A 21,569-nucleotide genomic window follows, 5' to 3' on the forward strand; every position below is an offset into this window, starting at 1 on the left:
ATGTAGTGATTAGGACCAAGAGAAAATCTATGATTTTGTTGTTTTCTATGTTGCTACCAAGCATGAAAGGAATTTTAGTTATTGTTGAGTAAAGTAGATATGGAAGTGTGAGTTGAGCTCCCTATGTTAGCCAAGCTCACTATGTTAGTTGAGTATTGAAGGAGGATAATAAGATTGTCGATAGAAAAGGGTTGATGCATGCCCTAGACTTTCCTCAAGGTTTCAAAACTAAATGGATTAAAATTGTGTTGAGCCATATACATGACAATTAAATTTGGTTAGAGAATGAACTTATTAGAATTATAAAAAGGGTTGTCCATAGATTATTAGGGTACCCTACCCTAAATAGGCCAAAGAGCATGTAGAGTGATGCAAAGGAGGTTATTGAGAAGAACATAGGTGTCATATGGGACAAGTGAGGCATGTCAAATGATACAACTTTAGACCCCTTGGTAGCTTTTTCAGTCAAAGTTATAGCTCACAAATAGTGTTTCGTATATGGTAGTTGATCTCAACTAAAAGATTATAAAGAGAGACCATTCTTATGACCTAGTTGAGTTGCAACTTCAACAATTGTCAAAAAATTTTGGAAGCAATCAGGAAGACCAAAAGTGAATATTGTAAGTTTAGATCTTTGATTATTTTCATATTCCTTTATGTGTAAAACACATTCCCCACTTTTGGTAAACTTGTTTAGAAGACAAACAGATTAGTAACACAATAGATAATAGAGTTCATTAAGCAGCTTGGAGATAATTTTGAGTCAGTAATGACTAGTTATTTTGAGGATTTCAAGAAACCCATGAAACAAAGATTGAGGATTCTTATATCATTAATGGAACAACATTACAATGATGTGTGTTTCCTAGTTGATGCATATTACACATATGTGCAAGCAATAATACCTAGGGTTATATGGTTAAAGCCCTTGCCATATGAAATTAATGTGGATGAAGCCTCTATAGTCATCACAACTCTACTAGCTGAGGAAATTGACAAGGATGCTACATCCTTTGGAAACTATGATGAGGATAAATCAAGAATAATAATAAATTTACAAACTACCTCAATAATAAAAATTAAGAAAAAGATAGTGAAGAAGTTTAAAGAGAATTTTGGTGAAGGTGGTGAGGAAGTATAAGAAGATGAAGAAGATGAAGAAGAAGAAGAAGCACAAGGTCAAGAAATTTTGGAACTTACACAAGGTTTGGGTGAAGATACTGATGCCAAAGGTGCTGAGGAAGATGAAGCTGAGGAAACACCTAAGGTTTTCAAGGAAAAGAGGAAAGAAAATAAATAGGTAATAGAGAAATCAAAGAGCACTATGAAGTAGAATCCACAAAAGCTAGCTATACCTTTAACTAGGTCAAGCACTAGGGTAAACATTGTGTAGGCTAATGAAGTTCCAAAGCCTAAAGGTAAAAGAGATAATGACATAGTAGATCCTAGCCAAACTGCTCAAAATAATTTAAAGAGATTGAGGAAGAAATAAAAGGAACAAGATAATTTAGATGAGGAGAAGGTGAAGTCTGATTACTTGAGTCAATTCAAAGTTGTAAGCTACAATTCCTCTTTTGACATTGATAACCTGTGCAAAAATATTAAGACCAATGTAGATTTGTCAGGTTTCACATGTTGATTTTGATAATTTAGGAAGTGTAGAGAAAAATAATATAGAGGAGGCCATATATGACATGATGGTAACTTTTAAGACCACCCTTCTAAATATTGCTAACTCATTATCAAAGATTTTATATGATAGAGTTGAGCAAAAGTGGCAATTCAATTTAAATACTAAAAGACAAATTAGGGAAACTACTTTAGCCCAAGTGATGTCTGAATTGGATAAGCATATGGTTTCTAAGGCCATGGAGAAGAAAAAAGGGAAAAATTTTCCCAAATACTGAGCATTCCATATTTTAAAGAAGAAAATAAAAGATGTGGTAACCAAGAATACATCAAATTGGAAATCTATTTATGGGTTATCCACTAAAGAAATAACTGAGAAAGGTTAGAAAGAAGTAGAAGATACTAAAAAAGAGAACATAGTCAAGGAAGCTACTATGAAGGGAACTCAAGGAATAAAAAAGGAAGCCACAAATGGAGAAGAGGAACAAGATGTATAGGTGCCAAGTGCCAGTCCACCACATGGTGACCAAGAGAGTCACCAAGACTTAGTGATCATAAAGGATGTTCCTGATACTACATCACAAAATGTCAATCTTTTGGCTGAGGATGATTTGAAGGAAATGCTATAAGACTCTATCAATGTAGCAAATTTATGTAGTAATCCAATATTGGTGAGAGTGGATGAGATAAAAATGACAAAACTTACATTTTCAGGGGAGAAGCAACAAGAAACATCAAAAGTGCCCCACAAAGTACATAGGTAAAAGAAAAGGAATCAAATGATCTACATACAAATCAAAGTGTAAATGTTGAACAAAATGATGTCACACTAAAGACACCATCTACAATGCTAATAGTTTTCATTTAGATGAAAGAGGAAGAAGAAAACCTACAACTTTATTAGTGCCAAGCCTACATAGTTCAATTTTACTAGCCACAGTGATTGTTTACAAGGATAGAACAAGAGAGACTAAGGGTAAGGAAGAAAATCCTATACCTATTCCATCATTACAGGGTGAAGTTTAGCAAGAAGGAGAAAAGACTGAAGAGGATAAGTTATGGATTACATCTAGTGAGAAAATTTCCATACAAACACTAGTTTATTTTCCAATTTCTACATCTCCTGTCAGATGTCAAGCTCTTTAGAGGTCGAGTACACATGATACTCCACTACAAATATCAAGGATGAGTTCCAACACACCCAAGAGTACTATTGTTATATCATTTGAGGATGCAAGTTTAGATGAGGTGATTGAGCTACCAAAGTTTTATTTGAATACAATCACTATTGAAGAAATGAGCATTCTTCAAGCTACTCTATAAAGGAAGAAGAGACAAGAAATCTTAAGGAGGGTACTTAAGAAAAAGAAAGTTTTGCATTAAATCAAAGACATATTCATTGATTCTTTCAACCTCCTAGAAATTAATGAGGATAAGCCTATTAGATAGCAACTTATTAGCATTGTGGACAAGATTAAGGATGAAGACCTAGATACAGATGCCAAATTATTAGAATGGTCTAAAAGGAAGTTTCATAACAAGGTTTTGGAGAAGACATATAGTGCTATTTCACTTAGACAAGTTGACCTGGTAGCAAAAATGGAAAATGTAAAGAAAGTGTTAGAGAACATTTTCTCTCTATATACAAAGCTATGCAATGTTGAGATATTTACTATGGAGATTCAACAGGCTATTGACTAGCTATAGGGAGATTTGCAATTCATAGGTACCACACTACAACAATCTCCAGGTAATATTCAATTACATTTCTAGAGGTTATCTCCATCTCAGAGTAGGCTTCCTGAGATGCAAGCATAGGATGATAATATTAGATCTACTCTGATCTGTATCCAGTCCATGATGACACTGCACATGGAAGTATTGCACAAGGAACTAGCCTATTTAGAGACTATGTAGAGACACTATTGAAGAAAGATTCCCATCATTTTACACATTGTTGCCCAATTTTTAGTTCCATTCCCTTTTTCTCTAAGTTATAGTCAAGTCAATGTCACATCTTGAGTCCAAGTCTAGGTTACCTCTAGAAATATCTTCTTCTTATCTACCCATCAAGAAAACTAGGAAGCAAATTATGTAAGAAAATGATTATTCAAGTGGCTAGGTTATTAAGGTTTGAGTGGAGTCAAGCTTTCCCTAATGAGAAGAAGTCTATAATTTCTACTGATCTATTGTTCTATATTCTAAAGCATTTTGGAGATGAAGATTCACATTCGTCAATAATTTAATGGTGAACAATTTGGTCAAAGGTAGTAAGAGTGAGTTGGAAATCATATCAATGACACATAATACATCCAAATTTCAATTTCACTTGAAGAAAAGTCAAGAAGAAAAAAAGAACATGATTGGTCGATTGAAAAGTCAAATGCATCATCTAACATTTGGGCTTGCATAATCGTGATCATTGATTAAGAATTAGATCAATAGTGCATCTTCATTTCAGAGAGTTTTCCTACAAGCCCAAGTCCATCTGTGAAAATCTCCCAAAAAGATGCCACGTGCTATCACATGTAAAAAGTGAAGGTGGGACCAAGATGTTGCAAAAACATGAGATGATAAAATGTGTGTATATGGACCCACAAAGGAAGTCATAAGGGGAAAAATAAGGAGGATTTCTAGGTGTAGGACTAGAAAAAATGGGTTAAAATGCATAACATACTATGAGCAAATTATAAAACTCAATCAAAATATGTTAGCACCCACTAGTCTACCATGAAAGCCAAACTAATAGAGAAAGCAATAGAAACCCCCTTTTTCGTTTGTAGCTCCCATGTCCTTCTTTCTTCTCCAAATGATTCTAGCTCCAATTTGCTTATAGTGCACACAAAATTGAAGCAAAAGTCTATGATGTCGATAATGCCATAAGAATACTTGAAGTTGTGATTCGAATGTGACAGATGGAGTGAGAAATCTAAAAGAAATTAGGACCTAAAGGCTTCTAAGACTTCAAGAAGACAAGGACCGAAAATGAGAGAAAGAGTGTCCATTTTATAATCAACACTCAGAGTGAGGGCATTGGATTTGTCACCCATAGATATGCAATGTGGCAAGAGATTCCTATGATGCATATGACAGAATATGCCATTATAAGATTCTATGACACTTGCAAGTCAAACTTGGCTAAATGTGGAAGAGAATCTATGACGTGTCATAAGACACCTCAACCCAATTAAAGCCAAGAATCTATGACAAAGAAGCCAAATAGACACATCCGTAAGAGGTAATAATATTTGATTATGAAAAATCCTAGCCAAGTGTCAAAGGAGAATCCACGAGGTGTCATATCCAACTGTCATGATGATGCAATATTTTATGGAATATTTGAATTAAAAATTCTCTTATTCCACAAAATAAGAATTAGTAGAAAATGGAATTAATGATGGAAAATGGAACTTAGGAAATTAAAAATTTCCATGGTTTGTAGATAATGAATTAATTAATTAATAAGATTAATTAATTGAGAATGATAATTAGGAAGAATAATTAGAAAGAATAGGATTAAATTATGGATTATTTAATCCTATAGAGAAAATTAGTAAATGATTGGCCAAATTGATTAAATGAATGCGACTGTACCCTTTGATGAAAATGTGACAATGATGGATACCGAATAAGATGATGGAAATTAGACCAAAGCCATGGTCAAATTGATTGATAGATTGAAATTGATAACATGCCAAGGACACATGACATGAATTGGCTGATATGTAACATTTAATTGATATTGTAAATGCTACAGGATTGAAATTGATTGATAAGGTTTGATCATAATAACATTGACAGACATTGTCAATGTTATTAAAATGGTTGATGATGTCATGATCTTACATTGAAAGCCTCAACAATGTCAGAGATTAAATGACATGAATGATAGTTTGACCTAGCACTGAGAGCCATGACAGTACTAAGGTCATATTGATAAGGTTGATAAGTTGATAGGTTTCCAAGACACTGAAATCCACAACAATGCCTAGGAGTGGATAAATGATGATTGATTTGGGATGTTTGATATGTTTTGGGTTGATTAGGACTGATTTTGAGTGATTCTGGGTTGATTTGAAATGTTTTTGAGTTGATTTGATATGATTCTGAGTTGACATGAAATTGATGTGAAAGAGGATACAAATGACGAAATATGGTCAATCTGGCCAAAAGATTAGAGTTAGTAGAATGAGAAAATGGGACAAATTAGTATGAAGAAATCATGAAATCATAGATTTAAACCATTTTTGAGCGTCTACATTTTGCCCCTCTTTAATACAATGTGATTGGTCTCGTAGTTCCATCTAGCTACATTTTCTATTAATGTTTTGTTGTTCCACTTAGTTTTAAAGTAGTTTCTACGTGAAGAGTTGAAAGAAAATTGTGTGTGGCTCTATTATCTCCTTTTTAATTCCATTTCATCATGGTGTTAGCAGTATAAGTAATTCTATTTACAATCCGTATATGATTATATTTCTTCTCTCCCTCTTATTGTTTTTCTTTGTTAGGGTTAACAATCACAATTACGTAAGTAGAGATAGATTGTAGTTAGAAGCTAGATAGAAGTACTCCAAGATAATTCATGACAAACATTCCATTGGGGTTGTGAGTTATCCAAATCCATTTTTCCTAAGTTGTTTATGTCTACAAGCAACTTGGTTAGCCTTTACTGCTCTTAGGGTAAGTGTTAGGATAAACCACAGACAGAAATAAAAAATAAATGCAAATATAACCAATAACAGAAAATAATAGATCACACAAAAATGAACACAAGGCACCAAGATTTAATGTGGTTGACCCAATCCCTTAGCTACATCCACTAAAATACAGGTTGAATATTATTACAATCCAGTGATTACAACCTGATTACAATTTGTAATCCCTTACAGCTCAATACCGCTGCAAGAAACAATTTTGCATCACAACATAATGAAAATACCTAACCCTAAAGCCTTTTATACAAGTATTTTATGCCATTTTAGGGTTAAAACATGTCGTCCATATGTCAGCCATATGTGTCATGTCCCCTTTTCAAATAATTAAAAAATAATAATCTTTGCTAAGGCAGGCAGGCCCAAGAAAGTGAAGTTTCGGAAAAAGGGGGTTAATCTTTGGAAACCGTTGGACTAATAAATGAAAATTATTATTAAAATATGTTTCATTAACCTCTCTTGGACGTGAGTTACAGTTATGCCCTCTTTTAAGGGGTTTGGAGGCATTTTGGGCGGATTTGGAGAACTTGATTTTTGCTGATTCTTTGTTATTCTTCAGAGGCTGCCAAACCTGTGGAGAAGGAGACCCAAGAACGGGAGTTTGCAGGTTTCCAGGGAGACCCAAGAATGGGAGTTTGAAGGTTTATAGGAAGGCTAAGGATGGGATTTTGAAGCCATTCCATGTGCATTCTCATACAGAGTTTGCCTTTGTGCTGAACAGTGTAGATTTGTGGGTTTTTGGGTGTGTTTTTTGCATGAGTTTGGTGTTTTCAGTTGAGCATTTCATATCAGTTTTGGTTGCTGCTGTATTTTAGACTTTAAGCTGTTAAAATAGAGCTGAATATATGTATTGAGATGTGATTAAACTTCTGAGATAGTTTATTAGTGTTGTGTGGTATTTCTGGGCATTTTTGTGTTAATTTTTTTGTGTTAATTTCGAGAGTCTGATGAGCATAGTTTTTGTCCTGCATTTGAGAACTGTTGTGTAAAGGTTATACGGATCTGGAAATGTCATTTTTTAGGCTTTTATGCTGCTGAAATTTCTATAAAAATGTCCACTTTCAGATTTATTAATAATTGGTGAAGCTGTGAAGCTTTTGGCACAATTTCTGGCATACCCGATTTGGGGTTTCTTGACAAATTTGGAGGATCTTTGTTATATTAGTTGTTTGATCTTAAAGATATGATTAAAGGTTGGAAATATCATACAAAAATTAGAAAAGGGGAAATTTCACTGGTATCAGAGCCATGATCTTGCCAGCCTGAGGGTTTGTAGAAGTTTGCAGGTCAGTTTTGACAACTACCCAGATCTTGCATTTCAGTTTTGAGAACTACCCAAATCTTGCATGTCATAATTTATGGTTGCATGTTGCTTCTAATCAGCTGCATGTCAAAATTTATGGTTTCATTCTACTTCTAATCATTTTCATGTTAGTTCTTGGTGAATTTGGTGGTTGTAGAAGTTTGCATGTCAGTTTTGACAACTACCCAGATCTTGCATGTCATAATTTATGATTGCATGTTGCTTCTAATTAGTTGCATGTCAAAATTTATGGTTGCATGCTACTTCTAATCATTTGCATGTTAGTTCTTGGTGAATTTGGTGGTTGCATGTTGCTTCTAATCAGTTGCATGTCAAAACTTATGGTTGCATGCTACTTCTAATCATTTGCATGTTAGTTCTTGGTGTTTGAAGAAGTTATATCCTATTGGGGTTACACTCTACTTTATCTAGAATGGACAGGTATAGTACAGAGTCTCAGAGGACACGATCTTGGACAATTGATATCCAGAGTCAAAATAGTAGAAAGGATGGTTATTTAGATATTCGAGATAAACTTATGAAAATAAGCCATGACATGTCTGAACAGTTGGTTGAGTACCACCGTATAATGAATGACATGTTGTCTGACCCAGCTAAGGTGGATAAGTTGACTGGATTTCTATTTGGCAAATTTTCTCACAGGACAGATGACACAATTCCCAAGAACTTGCATGAGGAGTTTGAGAAACTAGCTAATAGCCAGGTAGAGGTCTCAGATTCTACTCTGCCACAGGAGGTGGTAGGAAAGGATATTACACAGATTGATAGTAACGGTCAACTTGATACTCAAATTGAGACAATTGTTTGTAGGTTGTCAAAGGGTGATGCCACAGGTATTCAGGATGGTATAGTTACAACAGGCAGTGACTACAGTGTAGTGGGTTCAGATAATGATTATGAGGATGTTGTTGTGTAGGATGGTGAGATACCTAGTAGAGATGAGCAAACATTGAGCATTCATGACTTTGCTGAGAAAGAGTACCAGGCATAGTTAGATGCTTCATCACATGAGGTTGAGGCAGGTAGTACTTCACATGATTTATCTCGCTAGCTGAAGGTGAGTGAAGATAGTATTTTGACTTCATTATCTCATCATGATAGGTATGTGGAGTTAGTTGGTATTGGTCATATTACTCAAGTGAGGATTTTTCTTGAGTTACCAACTAATTCTAGTTTACAGATATGGACTCAAGATTGTTATATTGGCATTTGGGATTTAGTTGACAGGAGATCTTTAACACTTTTTGGTAGCAGTGTTTGTTTGGGTGCTATCATGGATTTGATTAGCAGATTGCACGGTGTTGTCTTTTCTTGTGCTAGCAGCTTGTCCAATGTTGGTATTAGTTTTTATACACCGATGTTGGGCTTTGTTCATATATCCAGTCGACCATACTTGCTAGAATGTGTTGATGATATTTCATATTTGGCAGTGTGTATAGATGAGTCCCAGGTTCATATTGCCATTGATGACATCCAGGAGGATGCAGTGGGCAATTTCGAAGACTTAGTTTCCTTGGGTATAGAGGAGTTGGACAGCAATGCTAATGTTTTTGATACTCCGTATGTTGATATAAGTTTTAGATTTGATTCACAGGATATGGATGGTAATACTCTAGAGACTAGTAACTTTGAGGATACTCCTTTAGACAGTGCATCAGAGGAGGTTTGTAGGAGACAGTCAAGCCAGTGCCATCATGTGTCTAATTAGTTGAGAGTTAGTGACCAAGACATTGCTATCACTTGCCAGCATTTCGATGCTGCTCGTCAGTTGTTAGCAGTTTATGGATGGGGTTCTCCTACTAGTGATGAGCAGGGAGGCAGTTATCTTTCCTTGACAGAGTTCCACTCTTTATGGGAGGCTATCCAGATTCTGAGACAGGATTATATGTAGTTGGTAGCCGACAGAGATTATCTTATGAAGTGGGGCAGTACAGCATATGATGCATTGTTGGCCAAGGAAGATGAGGTGAGTGAGCTTACTGAGCAGCTTGTGGTGACTTTTGAGATTCTTGAGAGTACACAGTTGGCTTTCAAGGAGTCACAGTTTCATTTGGCTAAGGTGACCATGGAGTTAGAGCGACTACAGTCTTCACTTGATTCTATACAATCACAAGCAGTGGTGTTTGGTGATCCGAGGATGTCCATGGCCGAGATTGTCAGAGACAGTGGAGATGGGGATGCATCCATTCTTGATACTAACATTGGAATATCAGGTTCATTCCCACTAGAGTTAGGTTCAGTTGAGTTGGGTATTGTAGCAGATTGTTGTATGCCTGACATGGTGGTGGCCTCTAGTATTGATGGCACAGAGACTAGAGATTTATCAAAGATCATGTATGATGTTCGTGAGTCGGCAGTTGGCATGGTTCCTACTAGTAACACTACTCCCTTGGTGATATCTTCGAAGGTAGTAGTTAGTTCCAACATGGTTAATGATCAATTGCAGTTAGCTTCATCTGGATTACAGTCTGAGCCACTGACTGAGATTGGTGCATTCTATTGGCATTACACTATGAGGTATGCTCATCAATTTACCTTTGATGACCATGTTGATGAGATAATGATATAGAGATGTACTTTAGTTCCTAGTGCTTATCATCAGTTATGGGACAATTCGATGCCTCAAGATGAGAGTTGTGATGGGCATGACATGGTGATAGGTTCTACAGTTGACAGCTTGATAATACATGACTTAGAGCAGGAGTTTCAGAGTGATGCTTCAGCGGGTGTTGTTATTGATTCTACTCCTTTGGCTATGACATCTCCTGACTTAGCTGGTGATCAGTCACAGTGGGTTGTATCACTTGTTCATGGTGAGTTGTTGACTAAGGTTGGTTTTTTTTATCAACATTATATTGCAAGGTATGTACATCAGTTAGCATTTGATCCTTGTGTTGAGGAGTTGATGGCCGAAAAATTTGGTTTGGGTTCCAATTCTTGCTATTTATCTTGTGATGGCTTTTCACCATCAAGGGTGCATGGTAGTTATGGTTATGAGATAGTGGCTGGTGATTTGCAAAGTTGTGTTGACTATAGGAGTTGTACAGTGTGTGGATTCTCCATACTTGGTACAATTTCATTCGAGAGCATTCACCATTGTTGCAAAGTTGGATTGTGCATTCCGTATAGGCCAGTGGGATGCGTTGATGGTATTTACTATGTTGGTAGTTTGATTTGTCCACTTTGCTTGGGTTCTAATGTTCTAAGAGTTTGTGCCTCATGGGTTTTTGATTGTGGTAGTGGTGATTTTGGAGTTTGGTTGAGCTATAATTGTCAGTTTGATTATGGATTTCTCTTGGTCATATTGCAGAGGATATTGCAGGAGCCTGTGTTAATTGGTAGTAGTATAGTTCATGACTACATTTGGGATCCAGGTGGATTGATTGGTTTATTGTTCAACCATTTCTTGAGGACAAGAAATTTTTGGGAGGGGAGGACTTTTCATGTCCCCTTTTCAAATAATTAAAAAATAATAATCTTTGCTAAGGCAGGCAGGCCCAAGAAAGTGAAGTTTCGAAAAAAGGGGGTTAATCTTTGGAAACCGTTGGACTAATAAATGAAAATTATTATTAAAATATGTTTCATTAACCTCTCTTGGATGTGAGTTACATTTATGCCCTCTTTTAAGGGGTTTGGAGGCATTTTGGGCGGATTTGGAGAACTTGATTTTTGCTGATTCTTTGTTATTCTTCAGAGGCTGCCAAACCTGTGGAGAAGGAGACCCAAGAACGGGATTTTGCAAATTTCCAGGGAGACCCAAGAATAGGAGTTTGCAGGTTTCTAGGAAGGCTAAGGATGGGAGTTTGAAGCCATTCCATGTGCATGCTCATACAGAGTTTTCCTTTGTGCTGAACAGTGTAGATTTGTGGGTTTTTGGGTGTGTTTTTTGCATGAGTTTGGTGTTTTCAGTTGAGCATTTCATATCAGTTTTGGTTACTACTATATTTCAGACTTTAAGATATTAAAATAGAGCTGAATATATGTATTGGGACGTGATTAAACTTCTGAGATAGTTTATTAGTGTTGTGTGGTGTTTCCGGGCATTTTTGTGTTAATTTTGGGAGCCCGATGAGCATAGTTTTTGTCCTACATTTGAGAACTGTTGTGTAAAGGTTATATGGATCTGGAAATGTCATTTTTTAGGCTGTTATGCTGCTGAAATTTTTTTTTAAATGTCCACTTTCAGATTTATTAATAATTGGTGAAGCTGTGAAGCTTTTGGCACAATTTCTGGCATACCCGATTTGGGGTTTCTTGAGAAATTTGGAGGATCTTTGTGATATTAGTTGTTTGATCTTAAAGATCTGATTAAAGGTTGGAAATATCATACAAAAATTAGAAAAGGGGACATTTCAATATGTCATCTACAACGTCGGCCATGGCCCCAAAAAATTTTGTCTTAGAAAAATTGTACATGTTTTGTCTTAGAATGCAGAGCTGGATTCTTTGCAAGATGAATGGCACTCTGACTATCTGTAAAAAAATAATTATCCTTTTGAGGATATCCCAATTCTTCCAAGAATAACTGAAGTCATATCATCTCCTTGGCTACCTCTGTAGTAGCAATATACTCTACCTCTATAGTGGATAGATCATTAATCTTATGTAACCTAGAAACTCGGCTCATGGCTGCCCCACCAACAGTAAAGACATAAACTATAGTACTCTGCCTGGTATCAATATCCCTTGCCAAATTTGAGTCAACATATCCCTGTAAATCAGTAGTAGAGCCCCCAAAGTGTAAACACTTATTGGATGTTCCTCTCAAATATCTGAGAATCCACTTGACAGCATTCCAATGCTCAAACCTTGGATGACTCATATACCTACTAATGACTCCCACTGCATGTGCAATATCTAGCCTAGTGCATACCATAGCATACATCAAGCTTCCTATAGCTAAATCATAGGGTACCTTGGACATCTTATCCTCCTCTTCTTGTGTCTTGGGACACATCTCCTTAGTCAACTTCAAATGACCAAGTAAAGGTGTGCTAACAGCTTTAGCATTCTCCATAGAGAAACATTGCAACACCTTCTCAACATAATCAGCCTGAGGTATTGTTAATGTTCTATTCTTCCTATCTCTGCAAATCTTCATACCAAGGATTTTTTTTTTCTGCCCCCAAATCCTGCATAGCAAATTGCATGTGCTAACTAGCATTTTAGCCCCTTAATATGATCCATGTTAAACCTAGCTACAAGCATATCATCAACATATAAACATAAAATAATGTAGCTATCATCATCCAACCTCTTAAAATAAACATAGTAATCTAAATGACACCTATTATATCCATGCTCATGCATAAACCTATCAAATTTTAGATACCATTGCCGAGGTGCTTGCTTCAAGCCATATAAACTTTTCTTCAATTTGCACACTAGGTTCTCCTTACCTTTGACCTCAAATGCCTGTGGCTGAGCCATATATATTTATTCATCCAACTCACCCTAAAGGAGGGCTATTTTAACATCTAGCTGCTCTAAATGCAAATATTTAGTAGCCACAAGACTTAAAATAGTACGGATAGAAGTCATTTTAACAATAAGAGAAAATATCTCATCAAAATCAATTCCCTTTTTCTGTGCAAATCCTTTTACAACTAACCTGGCCTTAAATCTTTTCTTACCTCCTTCCTCTTTTTTCAACTTGTAAACCCACTTATTCTATAAAGCCTTTTTACCTGCAGGCAACTTGCACAAATCCCATCTCTTATTCTTTAGCAAAGAGTCTATTTCATCTTCCATTGCAGACTCCCACTAAATCTTAGTATCCACCTACACAACTTCATCATAACTTTTAGGTTCACTAGCATCAGTAAGTAAAATAGAATACAAAGAGGGAAAAAATCTTTGTGGAGGTCTAATTCTCCTCGTTGACCATCTAACATTCACCAATGTGTGTGGTATTTGTTGTTGTAGTTGTAGCACATCATGAGGAATGGCTAGAACATCAGCTTTTGGAGGATCATCTAGCACTACATAATCATCTTCTTTCTTCTCATGTTGCTGCAACAGATCTTTGTACAACACTTTCTCATTGAATATGACATCTTGACTTCTAACAATTTTATGATTTTCAAAATCCCAAAGCCTATAACCAAATTCATTAATGCCATATCCAACAAAGACACATTTCTTTGATTTGGCTTCTAGCTTGGTTTTATTTTCATAGTCTATCTGAGCAAAAGCTTCACAACTGAAGGTCTTAAGAAAAGAATAACTCACCTTCTTACTAGTCCATGTCTGCTCTAGAATACCATAGCCCAAAGGAGTAGAGGGATCTCTATTAATCAAATATACTATAGTATTGACAACCTCCACCCACATGTGTAAGGGCAACCCAGCATGCAACCTCATGCTCCTTGTGTGCTCCATTATAGTCATGTTCATGCGTTCAGCCACTCCATTTTCGTGTGGAGTCCTTTGAATAATTTTCTATCTATGAATACCATTAGTGGAGAAATAATATTCAAATTCATGACTACAATACTCACCACCATTATCAGATCTAAGACATTTTAATTTCTTACCAGTCTCATTTTCAACCAAGTATTTCCATTTCTTAAAAGTTTGAAATATATCAGATTTATGTCTTAGGAAATAAACCCATACTTTTCTAGTTGCATCATCAATAAATGTAACATAATAATGAGAGCCACCAAGGGAAGATACCTGAGCTGGTCCCCATACATTTGTATGCACAAGCTCTAATTTCTCCTTCCTAGTCTTTACAAAACTCACTCTCTTTTGTTTTCCATACACACAACTTTCACAAAAATCCATATTAACACATTTTAGACTTGGTAAAACTTTATTTGAATGAAGTACTTTCATACCTTTGTCACTCATGTGCCCAAGTTTGTTGTGCCATAGCACTATATCAGAATCTACAATAGCTATTTGTTCTCCCTGCTTAACTACAGCAATTTTTCCTGAACATTCATTTTTCTCTTAAACAATCATAGTAGAAGGAACAATATGACCTATACAAAGATATAAGGTGCCTACTTTCACACCATTTACTACTACAAGGAAACCTTTTGAAACCTTCCAATTTTTATCATTAAAAGTAACTACACAACCCTCATCACCGAGTTGCCCCACTAAAATTAAATTCCTACTCAGCCTTGGAACATGTCTTACCTCATGTAGTAGCCAATGATTCCCATTCTGCAACTTAATCTTAATTTTTCCCTTTCCAACAATTTGACAGGATTCATTATCCCCCAAATAAACAAGCCCAAAATCCCCTTGGATATAATCAATGAAATAACCTCTATGAGGTGTAGCATGAAATGAAGCACCAGAATCTAAAACCCATGAATCATCAACACTTTCTAAAGATAGAAGCAAAGCATCCTCTTTGGATTTGTTACTTACCACATTTGCCTCCTTATCTCCATCTAATTTATCTCCTTCATTTTTCTTTCAATTCTAGCAATATTTATTTTTGTGCCCTGGTTTCCCATAGTACCAACAGTCATTTGGTCCTCTCGATTGAGACCTCTTCCCCTTTTACTTTCCTCTTGATTTCCCATGATTTCTAGAGTTATTTCCTCTCTTAGTTGTTCCGCCCCTACTTTGTGCATTCAAAGAACTTCTTGATGTAGATCCACCTGAGGATTTCCTATGAGTTTCCTCACTCAAAACAACACTGATCACATCTTCACATTTTAAGGTACTGGATCTAGGAACAAAATTACTCACAGCCATTACCAAGCCATTCCAGCTTTCAGGAAAAGAACACAAAATCAAGAGAGCCCTAATTTCTTCATCAAAATTGATACCCACAGAAGATAATTGACTAGTAATAGTATTAAACTCATTTAAATGATCTACAATAGATTCAACTTCTGCCATTTTCATATTAAATAAATGCTTCATGAGAAATACCTTGTTTGAGGCGTAGGGCTTTTCATACAGTGTCACTAGGGTTTTCATCAATTCTTTTATCATCTTTGCTTTTGTAATATTAAATGTCATTGATGGTGCTAGGCATAATCGAATGGTTCCAAGTGCCTTTCTATCCAAAAGATCCCATTCATCATTTGACATAGTTCCCTAATTCTTGGCTTTGCCTTCCAATGGCTTCCATAAATCCTTCTGGTATAGATAGTCTTCCATTTGCATCTTCCATAACTGGAAGTTCTACCCATTAAACCTATCAACCCTCAGCTTACCCTCATCTTCCATTGCTCCCACTTAACTGTGAGACTCCCACTCAACTGTGAAACTTTATTATAGAGGATAACTAAAAATAAACTAGGCTCTGATACCACTTGTTAGGATAAACCACAAACCAAAAAAAAATTTGAACCCCAAAGAATTTATGAATTATGTATAGTACTTTCCTAATCAGTCACCATAATCTAACAATAAGAGCTTATTTTGTCATAAACTTTTGATCTAAGAAAGACATATTCATTACACATAATTGCAAGTCCTAAGGGAGTTGTACCTTGTAATTCAAAGGGTAGTGATAAAATGCATACATTGACCCATTTTTTGGTGACATCCTTTTTTTTCTTCAAACCTTGGGTATTAGAAGAGTCAGGTTATAAACCACAACAAGACAACAAACTATTTACCAATAATTTTTGACAACTCTATTGGGGAGAATTTAGAGTGAAAGAGCTCTACAAAAATTCCTCTTCATAATTAGTTTGAACTCTAATTCCTTATGTATTTTGAGTTGCAAGATAGGTCTTGTGTAAGTGAGGTGTTTCATATAAGAACCTAATCACTAGTTTTATAGCCTCAACTTGCTAGAAAGGAGAAGCTAATTCAAAGTTGAAGACTGGTAAAGTTTTCTTGATCACTAGGGTGTTATGGTAAACTCAAAACACCATTTTCTAACTGATTCATTCTAGATCCCAAGTACACCAAGAGTACCAAGGAAAGAGTAACGATTGACCCAATATAAAAGGAACTTAGAAATTCCAACTTTCCCATTCTAGAAGATATTTTTAGAAAGGGAAGAACACATACAAGGGAATTTGTGGCTAATAAAGTCTAAGAATCTCTCTCTTTTTCTGCAAGAACAAGGAGAAGTAAACCTTCTTCCCCTCCTATTGCTAGAGCTTGTATTTCTCCTATTTGTAATTCTTCATTTTTGCATGGTGTAGCACTCCATGTTTCAATCACCTTCCAAGAAAATCATATTATTGTACTAGTAGCTATGGAAATCTCTTGGGGAAATGTAATTGGTCATTTCAACCTTAGAGCTAATCATGACTTTCCAAGGGCATCAAGGAAAAATTTCCCAAGATTCAATGGTGATGGTACAATCTCTACAAAAAAAACCTAAGTTCTTTCCATAAGCCCTATGGTGTGGTGAATCCTCAACATGAAGATGTGGTAGTTAGGATGTTTGTGGATACTCTTGTAGATAATTCTATTGATTGGTTCCAAGATTTACCTATAGGGTGCATCATAGATTGGAATCACATGAAGTAAAGGTTTGAAGAACTCTATAAAAGTACAAAAGATTCACAATTGTTGTTGCTACAATTGGCACAAATGCAAAAAGAAGCATCCATCTCTATAAGGGATTTCTTTGCAAAGTTTTAAAAAATCATTAAGAGGATACCTTCTACAAGTGTACCAATATAAGATAATAAGAAGACTTTCTACATCAGTTCTATGCCCCTTGATCTTGGGCATCAAATAAGGATATCAAATGTAGCAAATTTACAAATTGCCCAAACACTAGTCGTGGAGATGGAGGATGAAATGATAGCCTCTAGTAAATGGAAGAGAGAACTTCAATCTAGAACCATAGGTAATGTAGCTAGCACCTCAAATAACATAGTGGTCATACCCCAAAAGTTGTCTATTGAGGTTATTGCATTTAAGAAAAAAATTAGTAGGCCTACTCATTCTTTCCATCAGCCTTACCAAGAAGGTTCTAGGCATCAAAATAGAGGTAAGACTTTACAAATACAAAATATGTGTGCTTTTCACCTAAGGGCAGATTATGATGGCGATATATGTGATGGCATGATCAAATATAAGCAAATGGTGGAAAAAAAGAACAAATAGTGGAATATCCTTAAAGTGAAGATGATCATGCTCCTTGTGGTGACTCTGAAATTTTTTTGGAGTATGAATCAAGTTTACAGACAAGAGGTGATTATTTTGCAACTCTAGATGGACCTTAGTTAACATTCATGACTAGAAGTTAGAAGAATAGGAATCAATCCTCCAATTTAGTGCCTACTAAAAATCATGCATCATCAAACAAAGTAGATAAAGACAGTGGAAAGGTACCTTCAAATTCACAAAAGAGAACAAAGTTAAGTCACCTAATTCCTTTGATATAATACAATACTATGAAAAGGTGAGAATTCAAATATCTCCACTAGATTACTTGAAGTTTAATTCTAATCAATTGCAAAGGTTAGTTGAGAACTATAATAATAAAGATGGAGGACATGTTAGTATTAATTCTAACATTGATCATCAAAAGAAAGCTAGTACTAGTGGAACTCCTTTGGCTGATGAAGATCTTGCACTACCTAAATTATTTCAAGAAGAAGAATCCATTCTCTTGGCCACCTCTCTAAATAAAAAACTAGATCCTCTTTACATTTCCTTGTTTATCATTGGAAATGGGTTAAGTAATTACATCATAGACTCATGGGCTTCTAAAAATGTAATGTCTACCTCTATAGCTAAAGCTCTGGGTCTACCCTCGACTAAAATTTTGGTTGTTGTTACTCAATGGATGAAAAAAAGTACCCTTTCTTGGATAGATAAAGGATGCTCAAGTTGCCCTAGCTACCTATCCTTCCAAGGGACTTAAACTCACCATCCTAGTGGCAAAAATCCCTGCAAGTTATAGAATGCTTCTCAGTAGAACTTTTTGCAAGGATGTTGAGGGAGAAATAAAATTGGACTGGTTCTATGCCATCATCTAAGTTGGAGACAAAAAGGTGAAATTAGAACCAAAAGAAAAAGAAAAGTTCACTATTATGAAATCAGATGATCCTAAGTCCCAAATCTTATATCAGGAAATGCATTTTAGAAACTATATGCTATTCTCTGATACCCCTAATATTCAAGAAGAATCAAAGTAGACTAATGAAAACTAGTTATGGACCTTAGAATTTGATGACAATTGTGCTAGTGTTGGTTCAAGTGCAGGAATGGTTTTGACATCACCTAGTGAAGAAATAACTTGTCTATCATACAAGTTAGATTTCAAGAATACCAACAAGAGTGTAGAGCATGAAGCTCTTCTCCTTGGCATAGCTTTAGCAAAGAAATAAGGGATCAAGATAGTTGAAGTTAAAGGAGATGCAAAATTGTTGGTAAAGAAAGTGAAGAACCAATCTGCAGTAAAGAACCAAAGATTGAAAAACTATCATAATAAGTCATGGGATGAGATTGAAGGTTTGATGCTTCTAATTAATAGAATTACCAAGGGGTTTGAATTCAAGAGCTGATTCTTTGGCAGTCTCTATGTCTTTGCTCCTACCACATCTTGACTTCAAAGATCAAATATATAAAGTGGAAGTTCTATTTAGGCCTAATGTACATAATAATGAAGATTCATGGTAGGTATTTGATGATGAAAAACACATACAAAAATTCATTGAAAGGGCAGAACCTTTTGTAGGCTTGTATTTAGAAGGAAGTACTCATTCTAGTGGTGATCCATTAATAGATGGAAAAAGGAAACTAGGGCTAGATAGTATCTAATTGGAAGGTAATATGATTTCATCTCATCTTATCTCTTTGGAAAAACTCTTTGATAGGCATGATGGATACATTAAGAGAGAGATAATAAAGGAAAAACTTGTGGTGAGTATGATGGAATAAATATAGGGACAAAAATTAATCCAAAAATGACAAACATAGGGAAGTGTTGCACACAAAAGGAGAGGGTAGGAATTAGAAATTTACTCATTGAATATCAAGATGTATTTTCTTGGAGCTACGAAAATCTAAAAAAATTCATGGGTGCAAAATTCAAGCATGAAATTCCCCTTAAGCCTAGTGTAACACCATTCAGACAAAAATAAAGGAACTACAACCTTATAGTTGAAGGTGCAATCTTTAAGGAGATTGATAAAATGCTAAAGGTTGTTGGGATCATATATCCTATTCATCACTCTACTTGGGTAGCTAACATTGTGCTAGTGAGGAAGAAAAATAGAGAGATAAGGAGATGATGTCTATGTTAGATGGTTTCTTAGGATATAACTAGGTCCAAGTAGATGAGGCAAATCCATTCAAGACAACATTCACCACACCATGGGGTAATTTTGCATAATAGGATGCCTTTTGGTTTGATTAATGCAAGTGCAAAATTTCAATGTGTAATGAATTTGGCTTTTGGTGATTTGAAGGATAAAATCATTATTGTGCACCTATACAATTTGACAACCTTCTCAAAGAAAAGGTAAGATCAAATCAAGGAATTAGAAAGAGTGTTACAAAGGTGTAGAGATCATGGTTTCTTATTGAATGCAAAGAAATCAATACTTTGTGTAATAGAAGGTAAATTGCTTGGTCACGTTGTCTCTCAAAAAGGTATGGAGATTGATCTAGATAGAGTTAATGCCATTCAACAATTAAGTCTGCCATTGAGAAAAATTGGAGTAAAGTCTATCTTTGGCCAAGTAAATTTCTTAAGAAGGTTTGTGACTGATTTCTATGAGATAGTTAGGTGTATAGTAGATATGATGGAAGGTAATAAAGATTTTAAATGGAGTGATATTGGAAAAAGTACTTTTGAAGACATCGAAGGTGCTATTGCCAAAGCCCCTGTCCTTATTCATCTAGACAATACTAAGGAGTTCACCATATATTGTTATGCATTAGAGGATACCATGTTAGTCATATTTTTGTAGGAAAAAGAAGAAGGAATAGAAGCCCCAATTGTTTTCATGAGTATGCCATTAAAGAATCATAAAATGTGATACTCACAAATGGAGAAACATGCATATGCAGTGGTGAGAGCTCTCAAGAATTTTAAGTTTTATATTTTGCATTCTCATTTAGTAATATATGTGTCAGATCTTGTAGTGAAAATAATTTTGACACAGCAAGATGTTGGTTGCAATAATAGAGGAGCTTGGATGTCAAAGGTCCAAGAGTATGACAATGAGATAAAGCCAACAAAACTTGTGAGAGGAAATGCACTTTGTAAAGCCTTGGTAGAATATCAGCAAGTTGAAGAGGAAGATACTCCAAAATTTCTTATGGTAAGTCTTCAAGATTCTTGGTTTTCAAATATTTCATACTTTCTAACCTATGGTGAATGTCCTGATGGATTAAGTGCTAAGCAAAGGAGATATCTAAAAACAAAGGCCTTAAAGTATGTAATTCATGATAATATTGTGTATAAGAGAACTATTGATGCTATTGTTAAAGCCTTGAAGAAGTGGATACATTATTTGATTTCTAAGGAGTTTATGTTGTATACTAATCATAAAGTTTTACAATATTTTGGAAGTCAACATAAAGTGAATAAGAGACATATGAAGTGGGTTGAGTACTTGAAAAGTTTCACATTTGTGATAAAGCATAAAAGTGAAGTTACTAATTGTGTTGCAGATGCATTGAGCTAAAGATGTTCTTTATTGACTGAGATGAAGGTTGAAGTTATTGGTTTTGATGAGATGAAGGACTTGTATGATATTGACCCTAATATTTGTAAGGTGTGGAGAGAGTGCAGAGCACCAAATCTATCAAATCATCTGAGTAAGTGTGATGAGTATTTCTTTCAAGAAGGTATGTTGTTCAAAGGAATTTAATTGTGTATACAAAGAAGTTCTATGAGAGTTAATTTGATTAGACATTTGGTTTTCTTAAAGACATGTATTATTTGCCACATATGTATAAGAATGTTTAGAAGTTTGTTAGGAGTTGTGGAATTTTTTAGGTTGCAA

This window comes from Cupressus sempervirens, chromosome 4 (genome assembly GCF_028749045.1).
Source record: "Cupressus sempervirens isolate cs-2001-9-10 chromosome 4, ASM2874904v1, whole genome shotgun sequence".
NCBI lineage: Eukaryota > Viridiplantae > Streptophyta > Pinopsida > Cupressales > Cupressaceae > Cupressus > Cupressus sempervirens.